At 43.2% G+C, this 22504-nt stretch overlaps 1 long non-coding RNA gene across 1 annotated transcript; it reads right to left on the bottom strand.

Moving 5' to 3' along the window:
- Positions 1-986: 986 nt before the first annotated feature.
- Positions 987-20301, bottom strand: LOC127377226 (uncharacterized). The gene is made up of 4 exons (XR_007887653.1): positions 20081-20301; positions 2292-2510; positions 1991-2038; positions 987-1196 (listed from the first exon to the last, which is right to left on the bottom strand). It is a non-coding gene; the product is annotated as an uncharacterized LOC127377226 (long non-coding RNA).
- Between the last annotated feature and the right edge of the window lie 2203 nt (positions 20302-22504).

Here is a 22504-nt window from a genome sequence, read left to right as displayed (position 1 = left end):
GTTCGGGTTGCAATAAGAGCAAGACAACACAAGCCCTTCCCTGTCTATCTGTTACTGGAGCTGAGAAACAGTTAACTTGGATTAAATTGGCTGAGATGCGTGCGCCTGGGTGTGTGTTTGTGCATGCATCGTGCTTAGAAGAGCAGTTGAACAAAGATTTATTTTTGTTAGTTTTATGGCCACAGTGAAACTCCAGGCCTGTCCTGGCACCCTGCCCACCCACCTTTATTCCAGATGTTACCATGGTGAAACTTATGGGTGGTATCCCGGCAACCAGACAGCGGTTTGGGAGCTGGAGACGACTGTTGTATGAGAGTGATAGATAGATTACTAGAGAGAGAGAGAGAGACGGCTCTTTCTGTGTTGTTCTTCCCCCTCCAGAGGCTGAGGTCTGGTGTTGATTTAAGCCCTGTCTTAATGTGATTATCACCCCAACGTTAAGGGCTCTGCTCATTCCCTCTGCTACATTGATTTCCATTTAAAACTGTAATTGAGAGGAACAAACATTGGTATTAGCTTTTCCCGCTCTCCATTGCTCTCTTGTTCTCTTTCTTACAGCATAGACTGCTCAGTTTTTCAGGAGTTCACGGAGGGAGAATTTAGTTGGCTGGAGTCCAGGGACAAGGCCGGTTCCTGGGAGCAGCGAGGAGGAAACTGGGATTTTGCCAAAGGCTGTTAACTGCTGGGTATATGATGGACCAGGGCAATACACTGTCCCACATTGTCTCACAGCCACACAGCTATGGTGGAGCTGACCTGTATACAATCACTATAGTTTTTTCTTCAGTCTCATGGTCTGCAATGAGATCTACATATGGCAAGCTGTGGTTTGGCGTCCATCCAAAGCAATGTTAACTCTTTGAGATGGATATGGAGGCAAAGGAGCAGATTAACCTTTAGAACACAGAGGGGAAGAGTAGGAAGATGGTCCACCCAGGGAAGCTGGGACTTGGTGGGAAATGAGACATGAAGATGGATTTGGCTTGTAACCAGTTTATTGTTTAGAGCTGGGAGTAAACTCGTTGATATCATGAAAAAGTTAGAAGGAATTTGTTTGAATAGTAAATAATTCTATGGATGCAGGCAATAGTCCCATTGCCCAAGTTATGTGTAGAGGAGAGTTTCAGTCATTCTCCTCGTTGCTTTCTCCTTTGTGGATCAATAACACTCTATACCTGCATTTATATGCAGTCATCCTGTGGAGAAGAGTAGAGGGAGGGAAAAATAATGAGCAGGTGAGCAGTATATGAAGAATATGTTGATGAAATAGACTGAGACGCAAAGAAAAACATGGAAGAGAGAGAAAGGATGTGAGCTGTAAAGACATATTTCCAAAAGGGATGGAAAGCAAGAGGAAAGAGAAACAATAGCGTGATGATGAGTTGTCTTTATATTGAAAAAAACCCAGATGGATTGGCTAATTAGTTGAGGCCAAATCATGGAGGGGTTTTTTATTGGCTAGACAGATAGATGCACTTTTCTTTCATTTGCATAATCATCCCCATCATTGAAATAAATACTCACACTGGGAGAGAAACTCAGAGTTCAGAGGGAGAGATTGAACACTAGGATAGTTGACAATTATGCAAAGCAAATAATGAAGGGAGAAGTAAACGGTGGAAAGTGTCGTGTGTGTGTGTGTAGTGCCGATGTTAATGTATCTTCATTACGACCCACTAACTGTATCACAAAAGCATGCAACATACGTGACATAAAACTTGCTGCCGTTACGTTGAAACAACAACAAACTACAGTCGGCCTGCGTCATTACTGCGGTGACATCCCACCCGCTTTCTTTCTTCAAGTCTTTTCAGAGTGCACCTCAGTGTGTGCACTTACGGAGGAGGATTCAAGGGCAGAGCTAAGTGATATTCTATGAGGGAGCATGAATGTGGAGGGAGGGGAGCACAAAGGGAGAGAGAGAGGAAGAGTAGGGCGAAGAGGAGACAGCGGCAGTAGATGCTGCGAAGATAGCGGTATTGTTGAGGACCTTTTTTGTTGTTTGGTGTTTTTGTTCCCCTCATCATTCTCCCACCTCCTCCAAGTACAAAAGAGAAAAGAGAGTTGACATTCAGCATTGGTGTGGGGAAGCTAGGCAAATGACAAAACGCAACGCACCCCGCCACTGCTGTCACCTGTGTGTGGGGAGTTTTTATGCATGTGTTTGGCTGTGTGTGTGTGTGTGTTAGTGTGTGTGTTAGTGTGTGTGTACACCCTTGGGTACCAGACAAACAGTCCAGACATTTTCTAGTCAAGGACAAACTCACTGAAGACCCATAAGGTTTTCTCACCTGTCCCAGTCTTACTTGTAGCCCATGTTTCTCTTGTCTGCTACATTTGATGATATATATATATGCTGTATATAATATCCTGTTCTCATTCACATGTTCAAAAGCCACTTTTTTTGGGAAGCAGTGATGCGGCCAGTCCTGCAGGACGACTGGTTGTCTGGGTGTTGTTGGCGCGTTGTCTCCGGTGCTGGAGGCCCCATTGAAATGCCAGCTGAGTGTCTGAAAGAGAGACAACCTCGCTGATCAATCAGGAATCTCCTCATTCATTATTCACAGTGAGCCCATCCAATCGCTTGGAGCCCAGGGCCACCACACACTGTCATCAATGCCGCCATTGATTATCAGGCCTCATCAGCGTTTGTTTGGCTTGTCAAATCAATGCCTTTTTAACGGCATGCCATCCCTGCAGGAGACCACAGATGAATATTTCATATCCCCTCTGATCCAATCATAATTCAAAGCATATCACGCAGCTAACTCTCCTGATGTTGTCAGAAATACTTTTATCATTATTGTTCAATAGTTTTCTCCAGTGCTAGATACAAATCAGAAGAGAGAAATGGGCAAAAGTGAACTAGGTTTTTGTCAAAGGTTAGTCCCTGTCAATAGTGCAGAATCCCCGCTGATTACTGTGAATTATTCTAAGTATTGTCAAGAATAACACACTTCCATTTTTTTTGTCATATACATGTTATATGCATTTTCTGCTAACTTTACAGTATAAAATGTCACATTATGTCACCAGCTGCCACAGTATGTAGCCTGATCTGCAGCAGCAGTGCAAGAATTAACTAGTTTAAGATTTGGCTTTTGAATTGTTTTCAATAAGCTTCATGAATTTAGAACAAGTGTGGATTTATGGTAAGACTACACAGGATGATAACTTCTGCTAATTACGTGGGGACCTGTGATTAATCTAAAATCTGGCAAAAGTTTGAGGGGATTTCTTAAATGAGTAAAAGATGTGTAGTCTACTTGAGGCTTGGCCTGAAAGCACTGATGGGAAATGAGAGGCTAAATGAAACTTTAAGCATGTTAAGCATTGTTGCACAAAGCAAATTTGACTAAACGTCTTAGAATTCAGTCCTTGTGACTTTTCTTCTACCAGTTGCAGTCATTTTGGGGTTAAATATTTCTACTTATTTCGTTTGACTTCTACTTCACCCCCAGATCCACCTGTTTGTGTAGTGGTTATGACAGGTCAGTGTAGAAAAACTAGTGCTGACAGGCATAGCTTTGCTGGGAAATAGAGAAAGAGCGCTACCCTCCCTTCACAGCGTATGTGTGTCTGTGTGTGTTTGTGTGTGCATAAATCCCCATGACAGGAAGTCAGCAGGAAATGGAGGGACTTCCACAGCAGTGTTTACTTTTACATTTCAGCAAAAATATCTGCTTCATTCCAAACAGATAGATGGCATATGAACAAAGGAGGAATCTCATATGCCCCTGAAAAGGAAATATGGAATGTAAATATTATGCACCAGACTAATATTTTTGTTTGTGGTTGCTATTCAAGGGCATGATGATATATGCAAATATCACAGTTTTTAGGATGTTTGGACACTGGCTGTGCGCATGAGTGGTCAAAACTCCTTCAGCATGTACAACACTACAACAGAGAATAAGATCTAGTGCCCCCTTGTACATGATGGATACAGCTCTGTTTTGAATAGGAATCAGCTGCAGCAATCTGCATGCACTCCAGAAAAGCTCTTTGTCAGCTACCTGGATTATCCTGATGGACTAACGATGTGGACGGAGGATGTGCTTGCTAAACACAGAGGTTTTGATTCTATAAAACCACAAACATAAACACACACGTGTGTCCAAGAAATCCCTCAGAGCCATGTTAGTGACCCGCAACCAGTTGCCGTAATCATGAAAGCAAGAACACAGTCCAAACCCGATTCATCACTTCTGTATCCTTAACTGCTCCCTCTGTTGTTCACCTGTGTTTTTTTTTCTCCTTTCATCTCTTTATCTCTAACTCTCTCCCTCTCTTACCTCTGTTTGTTTGACAGAAGCTGAGAGGATTAGTTAGATAGGGGAGCTCTGAGGACTCTGTTTACTGTAAAGCACGTTCGTGACACATCTTCCCCTTTTCTGATGTGTGTGTGAGAGAGAAACCAGAGAGACAAACCCCTCCTTGTTTTTAAAAGGGTCTCACACTACTGTATTTCCCCTTGTTGCATCTCCTTGCTTACTCCCTCATCCCGCCACTGCTTTCTCACACTCCCTCATCCCTCCTTACCCCCATGGAGATCTCCCCAGTTTCTCAAAGGTATTTCAGTGATGGCTCCAGGCACATCTTTTGTTCTTTCGTTCTGTATCCCTCCTGTTAACACCGTAACCGCAGTGACTGTGCCCCTAGCCAGGAAACACAGGCTGGCCTGAAGCTCTGTTTGGGGCAATAGCACCGGGTGCAGACAGACACGCTAACACATACACACACAGACACATTAGGATGTAGACACACACACGCATGCTTTCTCTCTGACTTTCTGTCTGTATCTCTGTCTCTGTCATTTACACACACACACACACACACACACACACACACACACACACACACACACACATACACATACACAGGACTCAGTGTGTGCTCTCTACCTGGGGCTATGAATCAATGAAAGCAAGCTCTGAAGTGTTTGACCTCTGAGTCTGGCTGTTGTGCGTCAGCAGGTATTTTCACTCATAATATCGCCACCAGGGAAGACGCACACACCCACACACTGATATACACAGATGAACATGACCTAGCACTTAAGGAAATAGCTGAAAGAGAATCAGTTTAAACTCAAACTGAACAAACAACTTGACCTGGTAGTAGATTAGCTCAGATTTTTCTCTCTCTTAAATCCTTTGGTCTTTAATTTGGTCAGATTTGTCATGTTAGAAAAATATTACAGATTAAAAGGTGTAATGTAGGCCTTGTAGCGCCATTTAACAAGTTGACTAGCTTATTAATAAAATTTGAACGCAAAAATAATAAAATGGAAAATAACCAGTAACCAAAGTTATCAAATAAGTGTAATGGAGTAAAAAAGTAAGATATTTGCTTGGAGCAGAAGCTAAATTAGCAGAAAATGGAATTATATAATTATATAATAAATAGTTTAACGTTTTGGGAAATTTGCTTCCTTGCTGATAATTGAGTAAAATTGATTCCACTCCTCTTTTCGTCATATGAAGCTACAGCCAGCGGACTATTACCTTAGTAGGGAGATGGGGGGCAGTTAGCCTGGCTCTGTCCAAAGGCAACAGTTCCACCTACCAGCATCTCTACAGCTCACTAATTAACTCGTTATATCTTGTTTGATGTAAAAAATCCAAACAAACAAGTTGTGGTTTTACCAGAGGTTGTGTGCCTGACTATTTAATGGCCAGGAGAAGTGACCCAAACGTTTCAGAATAAGTCTGTTGTGAATTTCCTCTCATGCATGCAGTCTGGTCTTGTGAAAGTGTTTGTATATGAACATGTGTATATAGTGAGTGTGTGTTTTTGTATATGGCTTTGTGTGTGTGTGTGTGTGTGTGTGTGTGTGTGTGTGTGTGTGTGTGTGTGTGTGTGTGTGTGTGTGTGTGTGTGTGTGTGTGTGTGTGTGTGTGTGTGTGTGTGTGTGTGGAGAGAGAGCGAGAGAAAGAGATTGGCTGAGAGGGGAGAGTGTGTTTAGTTCTCCCTGAGTGGGTTAGATCTGATAAGGCTGACAGCCACAGGTTGATATTCCTGAGAGCAGCCACCCTCTCCCCTTCACACCACATGGCTGACACACAGACCTACAGAAATAAGATTTATGTCTCTCTGTAAAATGTTTTGAAATATAAAAGGGGGGTCTTTTTTTTATGTTTTCCACAGACATGTACAAACCAACACTGAACCATTGCAGGTGTATTGCAGGGATCAGTTCATGCATTAACAGTTTTCTATTGTAATATTCACAGCCATTACAGAATTAAGCAGACCTGGGAATCAGCCAGCGGACACTTTGCCATGCAAATGCTCCAATGGGAAAAGTCTGTGTGTGTCATTGTGACAGTTACTCTGATGCACACCACACCTCAAAAGCAACGAGTTCTCTCCGAGGCCTACTTCAAACACAGCCCCAGGCTGTCTGTGTGTGCTCTGGTCATGTCTGCCTATCTGCTTTTATTTTTCACTCTGCTTCTGATTTGTCTCCCACAGGACCCGAAGAGAATGACTGTACCCACCAAACAGCACATCTACATCTCAATGTGCATAGATGTTATCCATCTAATTTCCCACATGACTCGGGAATACAAATACACACTGGTGATCCCAGTACAATAGGCCATCATATTCACATCATTGCTTCACACAGTACAAAAAACGCCTTTGCAAAACAAATACCGATAAATGCACACAGAAATACAGACACACACATATGCAAAGTACCCTCCATTGGTCTCTTTTGCCTATGATGTGGGCCCTTGAAGAGGGCAAAGCAGTGGCATAATGACATTGAAGAGAAGCACAGAGCCCTGTGTATATAGAATGAAAGGAGAGAGGAGAGAAAAGGCTGCACCCTTATTCAATTAGCGGCATTGGCCCGGAGTAATTACTTCTACTCTCCCTAATTCGCATGTAAATTTGCGACGAGCACTGCACTATTTTAATACAATTTAGCGCCACTTTGACTGGATGCCAGTGTTGTGCACATGGAAGAGGAGCTTTGTGTGTGTGTGTGTGTGTGTGTGTGTGTGTGTGTGTGTGTGTGTGTGTGTGTGTGTGTGTGTGTGTGTGTGTGTGTGTGTGTGTGTGTGTGTGTGTGTGTGTGTGTGTGTGTGTCAGGGACATAACCGAAGACGAAAGATGAATCCTTTGTGTGATTCTGTCATAGAGAAAGGCAGTGAGAGTCAGAGAGTAAACAGATCGGAGTAGGGCAGTAGAAGGAGAGAAGGTCTATAGTGTTGACACGAAGATCAGATAAGATCTGCAGTGGGACCTGACTCACTCTGTCTGTCCTGTGGGAACAGCAGCTCTGACTCTTTCCTACAAATCTGCTGTCACCTCTCTCCTGCCTGCTACACACACACACAGACACACACATGCCCTGAGGAAATGATGGGCTAAAAAAACTGTGAGCCTCTTTTCATGAGCAGTCTAGTCGAGCAGGTGAGGTAATAAAAAGTAAATCCTAATCTCTGCCGCCACCTCTTCCCTGTATCGATTTTCTCCAGCCAATAGATTGTCTGCTTAGATAATTGTCTAATTAGCCAGCTAATTGGTCCATATAATTAGCCATTTTAGGATATTGTCCTAAAATGGCGGGATAAATAATATCGGGCTGTGTCAAATATTCCCGATAGCCATTCTCACAGTGCACATCTCTCTGCCCACCACAGACACGTGAATCGATGCCCAGCGTTTGTATCTCTGCTGGCCCACAGGTGAATAGATGGACATGAGAACTGTTGTGCAAACAGACCACTAGACAGACTGACAATTGTATAGGCGTGCAGCTGTGAAACACATATGAATGTATGGGCGACGATAAACCAATGGGATTAACACAGGGTACAAGCATGAAGCGTAACATTGCATCACTTGTTATCCAAACTCCAAGTTTGAGAACCTCTGCTTTGACTTAACGTTTTAATATGACATTGTCACTTCATCTCAGCATAAACTCAGTTTGGTGCTTCTTGTGATCTCCAAATATGTTTGGTATAATTGGTGCAGCTGTAGTTCAGAGTAGTTAATTTGCAAACTCCTTGAACTAAACAATAAGGAAATCTTACCATCAGGCTTGAACCTTAGAGCCAAGCCTTAGATGGGGAATTTCCCATTCAAGGCATCTGTGGAGCTTGTCAGAATGACCAAATATGGTGTTACTTGGCCTGATAATCATCCAATGTGTCTCACTCCCAAATCACTAGAGAACAGAGAGGGGCAGGTAAGACAGTAGGACAATCTAAAAGCTCTGCATGTCACTTGAAAGGAAGGAAGAAGCGTGGTGTGTTTGAAACCCAAGCAGTGATACAGGAAGAAGGGCCAAGCTATGTTTGGTGCTAAGCTAGGATGTTGTTTATTGATTTGTGTACAGTCTCTGTGAACTTTATTTGAGGTGAAAACAGGCCATGCGTGGCCATCTCAACTGTGTATATGGGTAAGCACAGGGCTGAACCTTCAGGAATGGGCACTTTGGCACTTGTGTGTATATATATATATGTGTGTGTGTGTGTTTGTGTGTGTGTGTGTGTGTGTGTGTGTGTGTGTGTGTGTGTGCGTGCACGTGTCTAATCACATTAGCAGGTGTGTCTCAGCTGTTGAGGTGATTTAGTTTGTGGCAATTGCCCTTTGACTACTTTAATGACCTCTGACTACTTTCACCCCATGTTCCCTGTGTCTTCCTCTCTCTCTCTTTCTCTCTCACACATAATATGTGGTTATTTTGCCTGTCCTATATTTGCAGTCTTTACTGCACACAGAGCAGCTGTAGCTGTACATAGTTGTACTGTACATAGATTTGTATGGGAGTCGGGCAGATGTCACCTGTTTTTCTCCGTGTGGAAATCCCCAGCTCCCTGGGCCCTGCTGGGCAACGCAATGACTCACTCATAATCTCAAGTGTGTGTTTGTCTGTGTGTGGTGTACGTGTCTCTGTGAGTGTGCACCAGTGCAAGGAGTGCACCAGTAGAAAAGTGAGTATGCTCATATTTGTGTGCATGCATATTGTGTGCATGTGTTTTGTGTGTGTGTGTGTGTGTGTGTGTGTGTGTGTGTGTGTGTGTGTGTGTCAAGTGTGGATGTGTGTGTGTGTTCTAATTTGTGGAATTAGGACACGCAGCAACTTTTAAACAAGTCTCATTTTTCATAAATGCTTTGTTTAGGCCTGCAAACAAGCTAACCATCAGAAATAAATTATCACAGTCCTATAATAGGGCTTTTGTTTGCTCGAGTATACTGTATATATTTATCTGTGGTGATGCTCTTCGGGTCTGTGTTGGTCTGTATGTGTCTTCTGGTGACCTTAGACATTCACAGTTGTTCCCCGTTGACCTTATTAACATCGTCTTGCACTCACCACACCTAAAAGACTTTTTCCTCCCGTTTGTATTCAGCACAGCGTCTCTGCTCCTCCGTTGACGGATCCACATTTGCTTTGAGTTATCACAGTATTCAAAGCAATTTCTGCTCTGGCAAAAAACATTATTTTCTTTTTGTTTTCGTAATATTCAAATTAACATCTTGTTCCTCACTCCCCTCTTCAGGATCATTCCATCTTTCTGTCCCACTTTGGTGGGCATTTGTGCTCTCCACTTTTCTAACACAAACTCTTGCTCTCTTTCTCTCTCCCTTTCACATTTCCTGTTCTATTATAAGCCGCACTTCGCCTGTAAGTGGGAGGCGTATCCTTACACAAGTTCGAGCCATTTTCACTTATTCAATTCAATTGCCTCAATTCAGACACCTAATGACGAATGGAATCAAATTAGACATTTACAATAGGCAGGACGCCTCAGCAAGTTGTCTGTACATTCACAAAGAAAAAAGGTGAATGTCGTTCAACAGCCAAGGACACTCTCCGTTTCCCCTCAGTATCTCTTTCACTACAGGTTCGACATGGTGGCAGTGACATGTGGGTATGCACACTTGAGCAAACACGCACATGGATAGACACACCACTGTTTTTTAGGCTACGGTATAACTACAAATACGCACACACACACGCTCAGATATCCAGGTACAGACACAAACACATATGCTTAGGCCATCGACACAGACACACACAACCTCACTCCCTTTCTCTGTCACACACACACACACGGCAGATAATATACACAAGTTGCTGGCACTCTGATATGTGCTGCTGGATTGATCCAACTCTTTTATCTGCTAAATAACTTACTATCGATTGAGCGGGGGAAAGGGGAGGTGGAGGAGTGGGAAGAGGAGGAGGGAGACATGGATGTGCAGAGAGAATTAAAGCTTACCAATATCCAGGAGCTGTCCGCACTGCCTGAACAAGTCGCCATGTCACCCACAACAGAGACAGGGGAGCATGATAATAACAGATGCAAGTTAAAAAGAGCTTCCATAGACCTGCATGGGAAACGGGTTTTGTTTTTCACCAGTATTTCTATGAATTAATATCAGTGAAGGTTTCATTCTTTCACATGCCTCCTAAAGCCCTCCAGCACTTTGCTGTTATGAGTCTGGACTCTAACAGGTATTATCTATTTCTTATCATTTGAGGGAGCCTGAAGAAAAGTGTTATAGTGGCCCTCTCCACGGCCTCAGGGGAGCCCACTCTACACCCATAGAGGGTTCAGAGGCTAATTGGATATATCACTGCGAAAAACATTTAAAATCCCAAATCAATACCTGCCTCTTTAATGCTTTTCCTGAAGAAGTGCTCCTCTCTATTGCTGCTGACCCCCCTCTTCCTCTCTCTCTCTCCCTCCCCACTCAGACCCTGTCTCCTGTACAATCCCTCACCGCCTATAGGGGCCAAGGGATACGTGTAGGGGTCAATGAGCTAAGGGCTACTGGGGGCCAAAACAGAGTGAGCCCCACGGGGGTCTTAGAATTGAATGGTAGCTGGTGATGTACATTTGAGGGCTTATGGGAAACATCACTAGAAATAACATCTAACTCAACATTTCTAGCAGATAAGTACAGCGCATACAGCAGCACATAAAGGGCAGAACAGCAGCAACAGGCAGAATATGTTGTAAATAGCTACATGTCTAGTTCTGTGTATGCTAGCTAGAATTCGTACAAGAACAACTTTGCATGTAAGTGTTTGTGTGTGTGTGTGTGTTGGTGGTAATTGTTGTAGATAGGTGTACAAGTTGGAAGTTGTGTGTGTCTGTGTGTATTTGTAGTGTAAGAGTGTCTAAAAACAGATGTCCATAGCAACACATCTTCTGCTGAGTAGTGAGTAAGGTTTAGGGTTAGAGGTCAACAACTACTTTTAAGACCTTGTTCTCACACACCTACGCACACACACACACACACACACACACACACACACACACACACATTTACAAACACCAAAATCCCCTCATTACCTTTACTTCCTCCAGGCGTACAAAAGGACCTTTCCACTTCTTGTCCAGGGTGAAACAGCACCTAATGTTTAATATCTCATTTGTCAATGCATTAGGGCTGCAACTAACAATTAGTTTCAATATTGATCAATCTGCTGATTATTTTCTCAAATAATTGATCACTGATTTGGTTTATTAAATGTCCATACAAGTTTATTCCAAGATGACATCTTCAAATGTCATAATTTATCTGACCAACAGTCCAAATCCCAAAGATATTCAATATACTGTCATTGAAGAAAACAGCAAATATTCACATTTCAAAGGTCAGAAGCAGTGAATTTTTGCAGTTTTTGCTTTCGAATGCTTAAATTATTCATTAAAAAATAGTAATTAATTTTCTGTTGATCAACTAATTGAGCGATTGTTCCAGCTCTACTACACATGCTTGTTTGCAGAACAAATCTGGCCCCTTTCCCTCGACCTATCACTTGCCCCGTTCTCTCTGTCTCTCTTCCATTGTTTCTCGTCAGAGAGACTACATTTATCCTCAGCTATATTTTTAATTTTGGGGCCCTGGAGTGCTATGTACTTAAACTGAGTCACAAAAAGATCTGGTTTAAACCCTGCAAATTCTCCCTGTTACAGCCCCACTGCTGCCTGGACTGGAGGCCAAAGGGAGTGATGGCAAGCTGTTGCTAAATTTTCCGGTAGCGATCAGTAGCAGGTTTGCAAATGAGAGGATTCCTAGATCGAATCACTATTTGCATGTCCTGTTTGTATCCACTGCCAGTGATCAAATCACTCATTGAATGCAGGATGCTGGTGCACGGTTAGCAGAACTGTTTTGTAAACTGTTTTAAAAAATGGTGTGTGTCTTAATGTGTGTGCATGGATTTGGATTTTGTATGAGCTTTAGGGATCAGCTTCTAACTGGCAGCATTATTGCCTTTGACATAGTTTCATTTCCAGAAAAACAGGAAGCAGAGATGGTTGTCTTGCACTTCTGTCCCAGCGGCTGCAGTTAACGTGACCCTGGATGTGCATTGATGTACTTGCAGCGTGTGGGTGTATGTATGTGGTTTGTGTGTGTGTGTGTGTGTGTGTGTGTGTGTGTGTGTGTAGGGACCTACATGACACAGTATGTCAGTCCTTGCGGTGTGTCATACAGTAAGCGTCTTCAATTGCCGATCTGTTTCTCTAAAAAAGACGGATGTTAGTGATATTTCATTGACAGTTTATCCTTTTCTGTTTTTGTTCCTTTTGCCTTTGTACGACTGTGATTGGGGTCAGGAACCAGAGTGTCCAGTCACTCGTGGTCAAGAAGTGGAAGTTGTCATTATAAGCAATCCCCACTCTGGGCAAACGCGTTACATCTGACGCTCTGTTTTTATTGGAGTTCGTCCGCGCTCTGCTTACAGCTTCACCCCCTCATCCCTTCTCTCATTCCCTTTCCCTCCCCCGCCAACTTCCCTCCTCCACTTTCTCCCTCCCCCCCTTCCCACTCCTTCCTTCCTCTGTTTGCTTTTGCTCCCTTGATTCACTTTCAGTGCCAAATTCTACCCTTTCTTTGTCAAATTACTCTCCCTCACTCTCTTTACTGTGTCTGCTTGACTGCAAAAGAGAGGCTGGGGAGAGTAAAGCAAGGGAGGGAAAAAGAGGGGAGGGGGCAACCCATCATGTTGACTAGCAACTAAGTGGCAAATATAATTTTAACTGACTGCAACCCTGTGTGCCTTTGTGCAACTAAAACGCAGTAATGAATGTTGTCGAGTTGTGACATTAGGCTCTAGCACCTGCTCATAGCCACTGCTGCTCTCCTGTTGAACAATATGTCTCTGAAGAACAAGCATGGAATAAAAGTTTGCAATATTCCCACAAATGATGTTCATCTCTGCCAGAGATGGTTTGAATGTGTGCTACTGAGCCTGAGTTAAGTTCCAGTGATATACTTGTTCTGCCCATTTCACATCAAGAGCCTTTTTCTAAATTGATTTATTATTATAAACTGGGCTGCAGCTCAAACAACCCTCTCAACAAATAAACCATTACTTTCATTTATCAGATTGGGTAGGAAACATTAAGCAAGAATTTATTTTAGATTTTATACAAGTGGCTAGTGTTTGCTTAATCGTGCTACACAAGCATGACTTAGAAAATGAATAATTAAATCCATAGACAGGGCATGTTAAACCTAAAACATTTGCTGAGTTTCATTATTCACCCCTTCCTGCTATTATGTAGGGCTGCATCCATTATTAACCATTATTTTCACTGACAGTTAATCTGCAGATTATTTTCTCAGTTAATGAATTAATAGTTTTGCCTATTAACTAACAGAAATAGTAAAAGAAAAAGTCAAATCATCACGCCTAAGAAGAAAAAAACAGCAAATATTTGGAATTAAAAAAATGACAAATGCCATTAACAATTATTATAATAGGTGTCGATTAATTGTCTTATGATCAACTAATGGATTAATTGACTAATCGTTACAGCTCTATTATGATTACACTCCAGCCAGGAGAAGACAAGAGACATTTTGCGTAACTCTCAAGTTTTCATGACTAGCAATGCTAATTTTCTTGCCATTACAATGCCGTCTCTTTGACTGTCTCTTCACCCACAACTGTCAAACCCACAGCTGAAGTGCAGGCACATTCTCTTGAGGCTTATCAAAGTTTATTCTAGGAAATTTAAGGAATCAGTAACTAAATTAGGAGAAGACGAGAAAGGTTGAGGGCAAGTTGTTATAAAGAAGGAAAACATATAACTTCACAGGAAGAAAAACAGAAATTAATCAAAAACTAAATCCTGAGGATATTTCTGTCTCCTACAATATTTTGAAGAAGGGATCTTGGTTTCACTTCACACTTCCACTGTACAGAAGAGGACAGTCAGTAACCTGATTTTACACTATAGAGAAACTGTCATTGCTAGACTGATGTTGTGATAGCCATTATGATTTTTAGGTGTTTTGTAATGAAATAAAACCTGATGTACACATATACTGTATATATAGATGCAAATGCACACTGTCTTCCCAACCCAACTAGTTTATTTGTAGGGTGTATCATATTTTGCCCCACAGTGCATGTGTTCAGACTGGACAGATCTTCTGGAGTGTGACTGATGCGTGGAGACACAATCCATACATTTAGAACTAGACAGAGATTGACATGATAACGCCTAACCATTATCCTTCACTGTGCACTGTGCGCCATATGGCTTTAGTTTGTCCAGCTTTGTGTCTTCATACAGGCAACATGTACGAAATAAATTCACACAAAGTACAGGAATTAAAGAGCTGAATATAGACATGCACCATTAGCTATACATTTAAAAGAAAATAGGGACTTTGACTTTCTCCAAAGAGGAACCATCAAAATAGTTTCTCAACTTCCCTAAATCGCCCTCATCCAACAGTAACTCGTACTTTTTCCTTTGTATTTTGAGTTGTGTCTCCAGGAATTGGCTCACAGCTGAGATCCAAATTAAAATAAAGTTCTAGTGACAACTATAGAAACAGGCCCATGGAGTTGTTTGCATCTGTCTGTCGTTTTTTACGATTTGTCTACAGCTAAAAGTCATGCAGATTCCAGAAACAGGTGTCAGGCTGTTTTGCATTTATTATGCAAATAATAAACAGTTGTCTTCATGTTTAATACCTGATCTGTTGTTCTAAAGAGAGTCATGTAAAGTCTCAACTATTAAACAAATTGGTCTTGCAGATTAAGTCTCATTTGCAGGACGTTCTCTCTTCCATGATAAATATTACAGGATAGAAGTCTTTCACAGTGATCACTATGCAAACACAGATGCACACATGTGGTTAAATACCATGCAGCTATTGTGTGCTAACATGTAGTCATATGTTACGGGACAACAGACAGCTGGCTACATAATAACAAGTGGATAAAAAAACTCCCCATTAAGATTGCATGACGTTAGGCCCCCAGCATTCTTATACGATCCCTCTCTGATAGACAGGCACACAAATAAACACACGCACAAAATTGCACGCACGCTTCTCACACACACACTTACACACACTTCTTTTCGCAATTGCTCCAGCCCTCCTCCATTTCAAATTGTCTGCCAGATGCCCCCACTCCCAACTGCTGTTAATCATATTATCTGGAATCCCTAGCACTTAAATCCATAACTGCTGTGTGTATTAATCGCAGGGAATCTCGTTATCATGTCTATATTAATTAAAGCCATCTGCCAGGGATGGGGTTAGGGTGGGGGTAAGGAGGAGACAGAGCAGTAGGGTAGGGGCATGTCAAGCTGTTTGTGTTTGAAGGCATTTGAGTTGATGTTTGGGAAAATGGCAGTTTGCTATTTTAGGTCATTTTATGCGTAGTTGGAACTTAAGACTTTCCTGCTGCCTGATTGTGGGTGACGATCCAGGCAACAATAAAAGAGATCTACTGTGAGCTCGTGGCTGGGAGTCGTAACATGACTTGACAAGTACTTCCTGGTTCAGTGTCACAGCAATCCTCTTTAGCTGGTGATCATATATCCATCTGCCTCTGCTGTCAGAATACATTATTCATTCATGGCATGAACACATGCACATGTAGGCTTTAACTCTGTCTGTAGTCCTATGGAGGCGAATGGAATCAGACATTTAGAGATCGGAAAGAAGAGGGGAACTGAAGGCTTCAGCTTGCTATGTTTCAATCACAAGCTCCCACCGCACAGGAGGCTGTTTGACTGCCCATAAGTGATGGCGCTAAAGCATCTCGTCTCTCCTCATGAAGGGGTTGCCCTGGAGGAGAGAAGAAGCAAGCGCAGGAATGAAGTTCAAAACAAAATAATATTGAACTCAGCATTATTCAGAAAAGAAAATGCCGTTAAGTTTTGATATGTTGCTCTTTCCGCAGTAAAGTATGGCTCCGAGGCAGACAGATAGTCAAAGAGAGAGGTGGAGTTACGCTGGGTAGATAGAAGATGGGAAAGGCATGTTAGATGGAAGAATAAAGGAACAGAGCAGTGTACTGTATATAGCCTCCCACATCCATCTATCGCTTTTGCCAGCCCCTCCCTCCCTGTGTTCGCACCCTTCCTTCATCTCTCAAACTTCAAGGCACTTTGGAGGGAAAACATGTCAGTAACTGGGGGCGTAATCCTGGGCGGCCAGTGCTTCTCGCTCAAACACGCACAACAAATACACGCTATCACACACACGAGGCCTCGTCTGAATGACAGCTGATCAGGAGTGCCTGCCAGCGCCCTCCTCCTCTCCTCCAAGCTCCCTCCTCTCATCTCAGCACTCATCTGATTTGATCCATTAGCATTCTTTTCTCGGTGTTGTTCGTGCTACTGTCAGACTCGGTGGCACAGCCTCAGTCTGAAGCAGTTGAACTGTCGCCTGGGGGGCCTCACCTTAGAGGGCTGACAGCTGCCTGCATAATCAGCCCCTCTGCCTCGATCTTGATAGGCCCAGACCAGAGAGCAGGTGGGGGGTGGAGGTAGGTGGTGGGTGATTTTACAATTGGAGCTTTGGTTTTGTTTCAAAGACGGGAAATGAAAGTGGGGGAGAAATGGAAGTGGTGGTGGCGGTGGGAAGGCGGGGGGACTATGGGGGATGCATGGGAAAGAGGAGCAACTAGGAAGGAAGAACGAGGAGGGCAAGAAGTCGGAAGGAAGCGTGATGTTAGGTTGTGATCAGCTGTGAAAACAAACCACAACATCTGAATCAAAGTTGATGACTTATGAGAGACCTTGCGAAATTAACCACCAGGAGTTAACATATTCTGAAAGTGGTATTAACTTCCCAGACATTTAGTTCATTTCGAGAGTAACACACGCTTAATGAAAGGAAGAGGAAGTACATTTGGTTTTTCTGTAGAAAAGTAACCGAAAACACTGAAATACTGGAATGTTGAGAAACAAGGAAGAGATGATGATGATGGTCATGTTATTATTCACTCTGACACACTGATTTTGCAGTGTGTTTATGACGGAAGTGTACAAAGTGAAAAGTGTATATACATTTGAACTGCAGTCAGTAACTGCAAAGAAACTCATCTTTTAATTTTTTTTTATAAAAGCAGTACAGTTTGAGTTGAATGTTCAAAGATCGCAACGCTTTCTATTTGGGCTGTCAGCAGTGATTTCAAGAAATCACAAAGCTCCTTTTCCTCGCTTGAATCGTCTTCTGGAATTAGACCTGGAATGCACACAGCACTTAAAAATTAAATTACAGGATCTCCTCCAGTCAAACTAATCCACTTCAACTGGTGCTTTAGATTCTGCTGTCCTGCCCTTGACCCCTGACCCTGACACCTGGTTCAGAGCAGGGAAGGGCTCCTGTGCTGGAGCCCAAAAATAGATCTGTCACATTTCACATCCCGATGTTGCTGTCCCCTCCCCTGGCCCACCCTGACCCAGACAACAGCCCCTCTGTTAGCATCTGTTTGCTCTGGAGAGAGCACTGCGCCTCACAACCCTCAGCCCAGGCCCACCCTAAACCTCCTTCTCTATTTCTCTCGGAAGCTCTGCCTCCGTCCACTTCTCTCCGACTTCACTTCTTGTCTTTTTTTTCTCAGCCTCTGCCTGTATGGCTCCTTATTTTTCTCTTATTTCTCCTCGTCTTCATGCTTTGTTCATTTCAGTTCCAATCCATACCTTCCTTCGCAGCTTTTACTCCACTATTACTCACCCTCCCGTGAGATCAATTTACCTGTGCGTGGCCGAATCTTTTTCCTCAAACAGGACTCTGTATGCTACTGTTATGGAGTCTTCTCCTCCTCTGTCTTCTCTCCTGTCATTCACCGGCTCTTCATCTTTAGTGCTAAGCCTTCCAGAGCTTCTGCTAACTTTCTGCCTCCCGACTCATTTCAAATTCAATTAAACCTCCGGAGATTCAACTAACTTTTTAAAGGATAGATAGGCATATCTCTCTGTCTCCTTCATTCACTGTAACTTTATGGGTTCCTCCTACACGTTTCTTTCTTCCCATCAATCCCCGATTCCTTTCTTTCTTTCATTGCGTGCCACATTATTACCTTCAATCGTTCATTATTCTTCTCTTATTTTGTACCCCAGGCCTCACTCCCAGCCCTCCCCCCTCTGTCTCTCTCTCTCTCACCCTCCCTGCAGCTGTCTAAATGGTCAGTGTTGTCCAGGTACATGTTATTCTTGGTGGAGGACAGAAGTAGGGCATGGAGCTGTATATACTATGGGAACAGGACTTAACAAACCTTTCCAAAGGGAGGGGAGTGGATTTCTCCAAAACAAACCTAATCAGTCTTCTACCAATCTTTTCTTAACCCGACCAGAGGTGATATTACCCAACTCATTTCGCAATCCACATTGCGGTATATCCTATCATACAAACCACACCACTGGGCTGTAGACGTTCAGTAAATCCAGTGTAAATACAGGTGACTTAGGTTGAGGCCTGTGTGTGCCCTAGGGCTAGGGTTTTGTAAACCCAACCCAGAGCAGGTGTCTGGCTCTGGGCAAATCAAAAGTATACAAGGGCTTGCTATGAAACAGAACCTATCCTGTTATTATTTTGCTGTGGTTGGAGAGCTGCCGGCCTTCATGCTCTTTGTTTTACTTTCAGTTCATGAAAAGACATTTGGAAGACCGCAAGTCGTTCAATGCGACATTGTGGCGATGCACTTTTACAGCCATCGCCAGCCACAAACTTGTGATGGATCGTCTCGCAGATCTCCTCTTCCTTTTTCTCATCTGTAATTGGCGGATTAAAAATGACTTGTTTGTACGGCTGTAACGAGATTGTGGTGGGCAAATGAGGACTCTATGTTTTTGTTTTCGGCCAGAGCCAAGCTGTATAAACACAAACACTGTTACAGTTTAATGGCTGCTAAGTGACTTGGCCCTTGATTGATGTGTGACTGTAATGCCAGTCAATGGCCCGTATAAAGAGAATTGGAATATAATTTATAGTGTTTAATTCAAATACAATCCCATAGAGTTGATCATAGAGCTACACTGAACATGCAAAATGCAAGGACTGATAATGAAGACTTAACTGGTTGAATTATTTATCCAGTTTATAAAACGCAGCTAGCACTCACATGAAAACACGTTTAATTTACCAATCTAAGCTGTTAATCTCAGCATAAACTTCCTTTGTTCATTGTTAGATTCCACCTTTGTGTTTAGATCGCTCAGTGTGTGTGTGTGTGTGTGTGTGTGTGTGTGTGTGTGTGTGTGTGTGTGTGTGTGTGTGTGTGTGTGTGTGTGTGTGTGAGAGTGAGACTATATGCGAATCCGTGCCACAGTGTGAATCTCTGGGTCGTGTCCCAGCTTGCATCACTGCACAGTAAATCACAGCCAGAGTTTTTAACGTCTTCTCCAGTGTGCCTGGGAGAGTCATTAACACACACTAGAATTACAGAACACTCCTCAGCAACCATACTTTCTATGTGTGTGTACATGCCCTCTAGTGTGTATATGTATGTTTCTTTGACTCGGCCACTGTATGTTCAGGTGCTGCCAACTGTTCTAGTTAAAACACAGTGTTATAAAGCCCAAACCTCGTACTTTCACTCTCTCCATACTAGTCACGCCACATATAAGCATCCAGTGTTTAACATACATTTGACTGCCATTTAATTCTGTGCTGGACTATCATTTCCATAGGATCATATCCATATACTATTATTAGTCTGGACCCTCGAGGGATTACTCCAGAGGTTACCCTCTGGTAAAGGTGGGAGGGCAATAGTTCTGCCTCCAAGCTGACATGGTTATTGGAGTAGCTATAGCACCGTGGGGATCTATCTTACCGGGAGCAGAGAGGAGAGGAGGTCCAACGTCTTTCACAGTCAAGATCCCACAACTGCGGCAGATAAGGTCAAACCATCTGTCACTGCACCCATCATACTTAACACACTTCACGCCAGCTCTCAATGGCCTTACATCCCATCTCCGCCTATGCTGTCTGAGTCATGTTCCAAGCCACTGTATGGCCATTACTTGCTGATGGTTTTGTGTACACATGCTCAGATGACTGGTCTTCTTCTATTTGTTCTGGCGCACACTGACTTCATAGCCCAAATATTGACTGTCTCCTGTCCTGCATGCTCACAAAGAGAAAATCTGCACAAAGACAAGTGTGTGTCTGTGTGTGTGTTTGTGAGAGAGAGAGAGAGATATAGAGAGAGACAAAAAGAGAAGAGGTAATAAAGATAAAGAAGTTTTAATATGTCAGTACAATACATACAACTTGAATTTAGTTGCCCAAGTTCAAGGTTCAAAGGTTGCTGATGTCAGTAGGCATCAAGAATGAACTTTTGAGGCAACCAGTTGAGCATGTCCTCCCTGACACTGAAGAAATGAAGCATCTGTGTGAGGTTGTGTAAAGCAACAACAAGCTGAAGAGCAAATTGTGATTGTGCTTTCATAAATAATGTCATAAAAACCTATTTCTCCATTGTTGAGTTTAGCAGTAGCCCTGTAGCTGCTTGGCGAGACCTCCTAAAGAGTTAAACAGCCAACTGTACAAACTGTTAAAGGAACAGCTCACTTGAAAAGTAGTTGTGGCTTTTATGGGAGTTACTGTATGTGGCATTTACTCGCAGACAGTTGGAGAACAAAGTGTAAGAGGCTTAACCTGAACAGTCAAGCTCTGACATACTGAGCTGATACTCCCTTTTCTGGGGTTGAATTGGACCAGTATGAGCTCCTGAAGGGTTAAGTGATACAGTGCTGGGGCCATGCAGCCCTGAGGCTGGGCATAGGACCAGCTCCACTCATACACATGGAGAGAGCTTCAAGTTTGTGTGTGTGCGTGAATTTATGTGCATGTGTCTGTCTGTGCCAGGGACAGCCCAGTGACTCACAGAGTACAACCCTGCCCCCTTGGCTAAAGAAGAGCAAAGTTTTAAAGAGACACGAGCCATCTTAGAAAAGAGAGAGAGAGAGTGTGTGTGTGTGTGTGTGTGTGTGTGTGTGTGTGTGTGTGTGTGTGTGTGTGTGTGTGTGTGTGTGTGTGTGTGTGTGTGTGTGTGTGTGAGGGAGTAATACAAAATAAGGCACGAAAGGAGGCGCTGTAGAGTTTATGTTTTTTCCTCTCAACTTGAAGCTCAGATGGATGATCACACAGTTCTCATATCCTGTGGAAAGATGTCAGTTCTCTGCCACAAGCCATGCTGGGAAACTAAGGGGCCACTGTGTGTCACACTTACATACATACACACACACACACACACACACACACACTTGAATATTCACTCACTTCTGGTAGACTTACCCTGAACAACCATTTAAAAATGTGTATTAGAAAGCAATAAGGGATGTATTGTGTTGTGTCATTTTGTCCTCTTAATGTATTACTAGCAAACAAAATTAAAAGACATCCTTCAACGTCCCCAACAAATGTGCTGTAACCCTGACCCCCCTAACATGCACGGACAAAAACAAAAACAGACATACACACACCAAACTCTGCCTTCAAACTTCTCTCTCTCTCTCTCTCTCTCTCTCTTACAGACTCTGTCCAGTGTTTTTTACACATACACACACACACACACACACACACACACACACACACACACACACACACACACACACACACTCACGCAAACAGGCTTTGGGCCAGCTGAGTCACGTCTAAATGGCGTGGAGTGTGATTGCAGCTCACACTTACATAACCTCTGTCTCCACACCACTGTCATTAGAGGAGCTCGGCAGAACGGGGGAAAACAATTCTTTTAAGTACTCTTCAGCCAGGAGAGCCTCAGGACTCACCTTCTCAATGGACTGTGTGTGTGTGTGTGTGTGTGTGTGTGTGTGTGTGTGTGTGTGTGTGTGTGTGTGTGTGTGTGTGTGTGTGCTTGCATGTGTGTGAGTTCTGCTCTGTGTGAGCTCATGTGTGTTTCTTGTAACTTTTTATCTAAGCATCTGAGCACTAGTTATCTGAGCGAGTAATGAGGGAGTTAAGTTTCTCTGCTCCTCTTTGGACAGAGGGAGTCGACATTCTGGCAGCCTTTGGTGTGTGTGTGTGCGAGCATGTGTGTGTGTATGGAGAGAGAGAGCCTACATTTTGGCAGGCTCCAGTTTATACAGATGGAGCAGCTCTTGTTGGATAAACCACAAAAAATTCCTCCCACTGTCCAAGTTAGCACTTCTTAGGGAGAGAACCGTGCAGCCTCCCCTCCGTCCCCCATTGCAACCTTCCACACCTAGTCTCTCCTCCCTCCCACTGCCCC

The sequence above is a fragment of the Dicentrarchus labrax genome, unplaced genomic scaffold (genome assembly GCF_905237075.1).
Source record: "Dicentrarchus labrax unplaced genomic scaffold, dlabrax2021, whole genome shotgun sequence".
In the NCBI taxonomy this organism is placed as follows: domain Eukaryota; kingdom Metazoa; phylum Chordata; class Actinopteri; family Moronidae; genus Dicentrarchus; species Dicentrarchus labrax.
The sequence above is the reverse complement of the archived record's forward strand: the minus strand, read 5'-3'. Positions and strand labels throughout refer to the sequence as shown.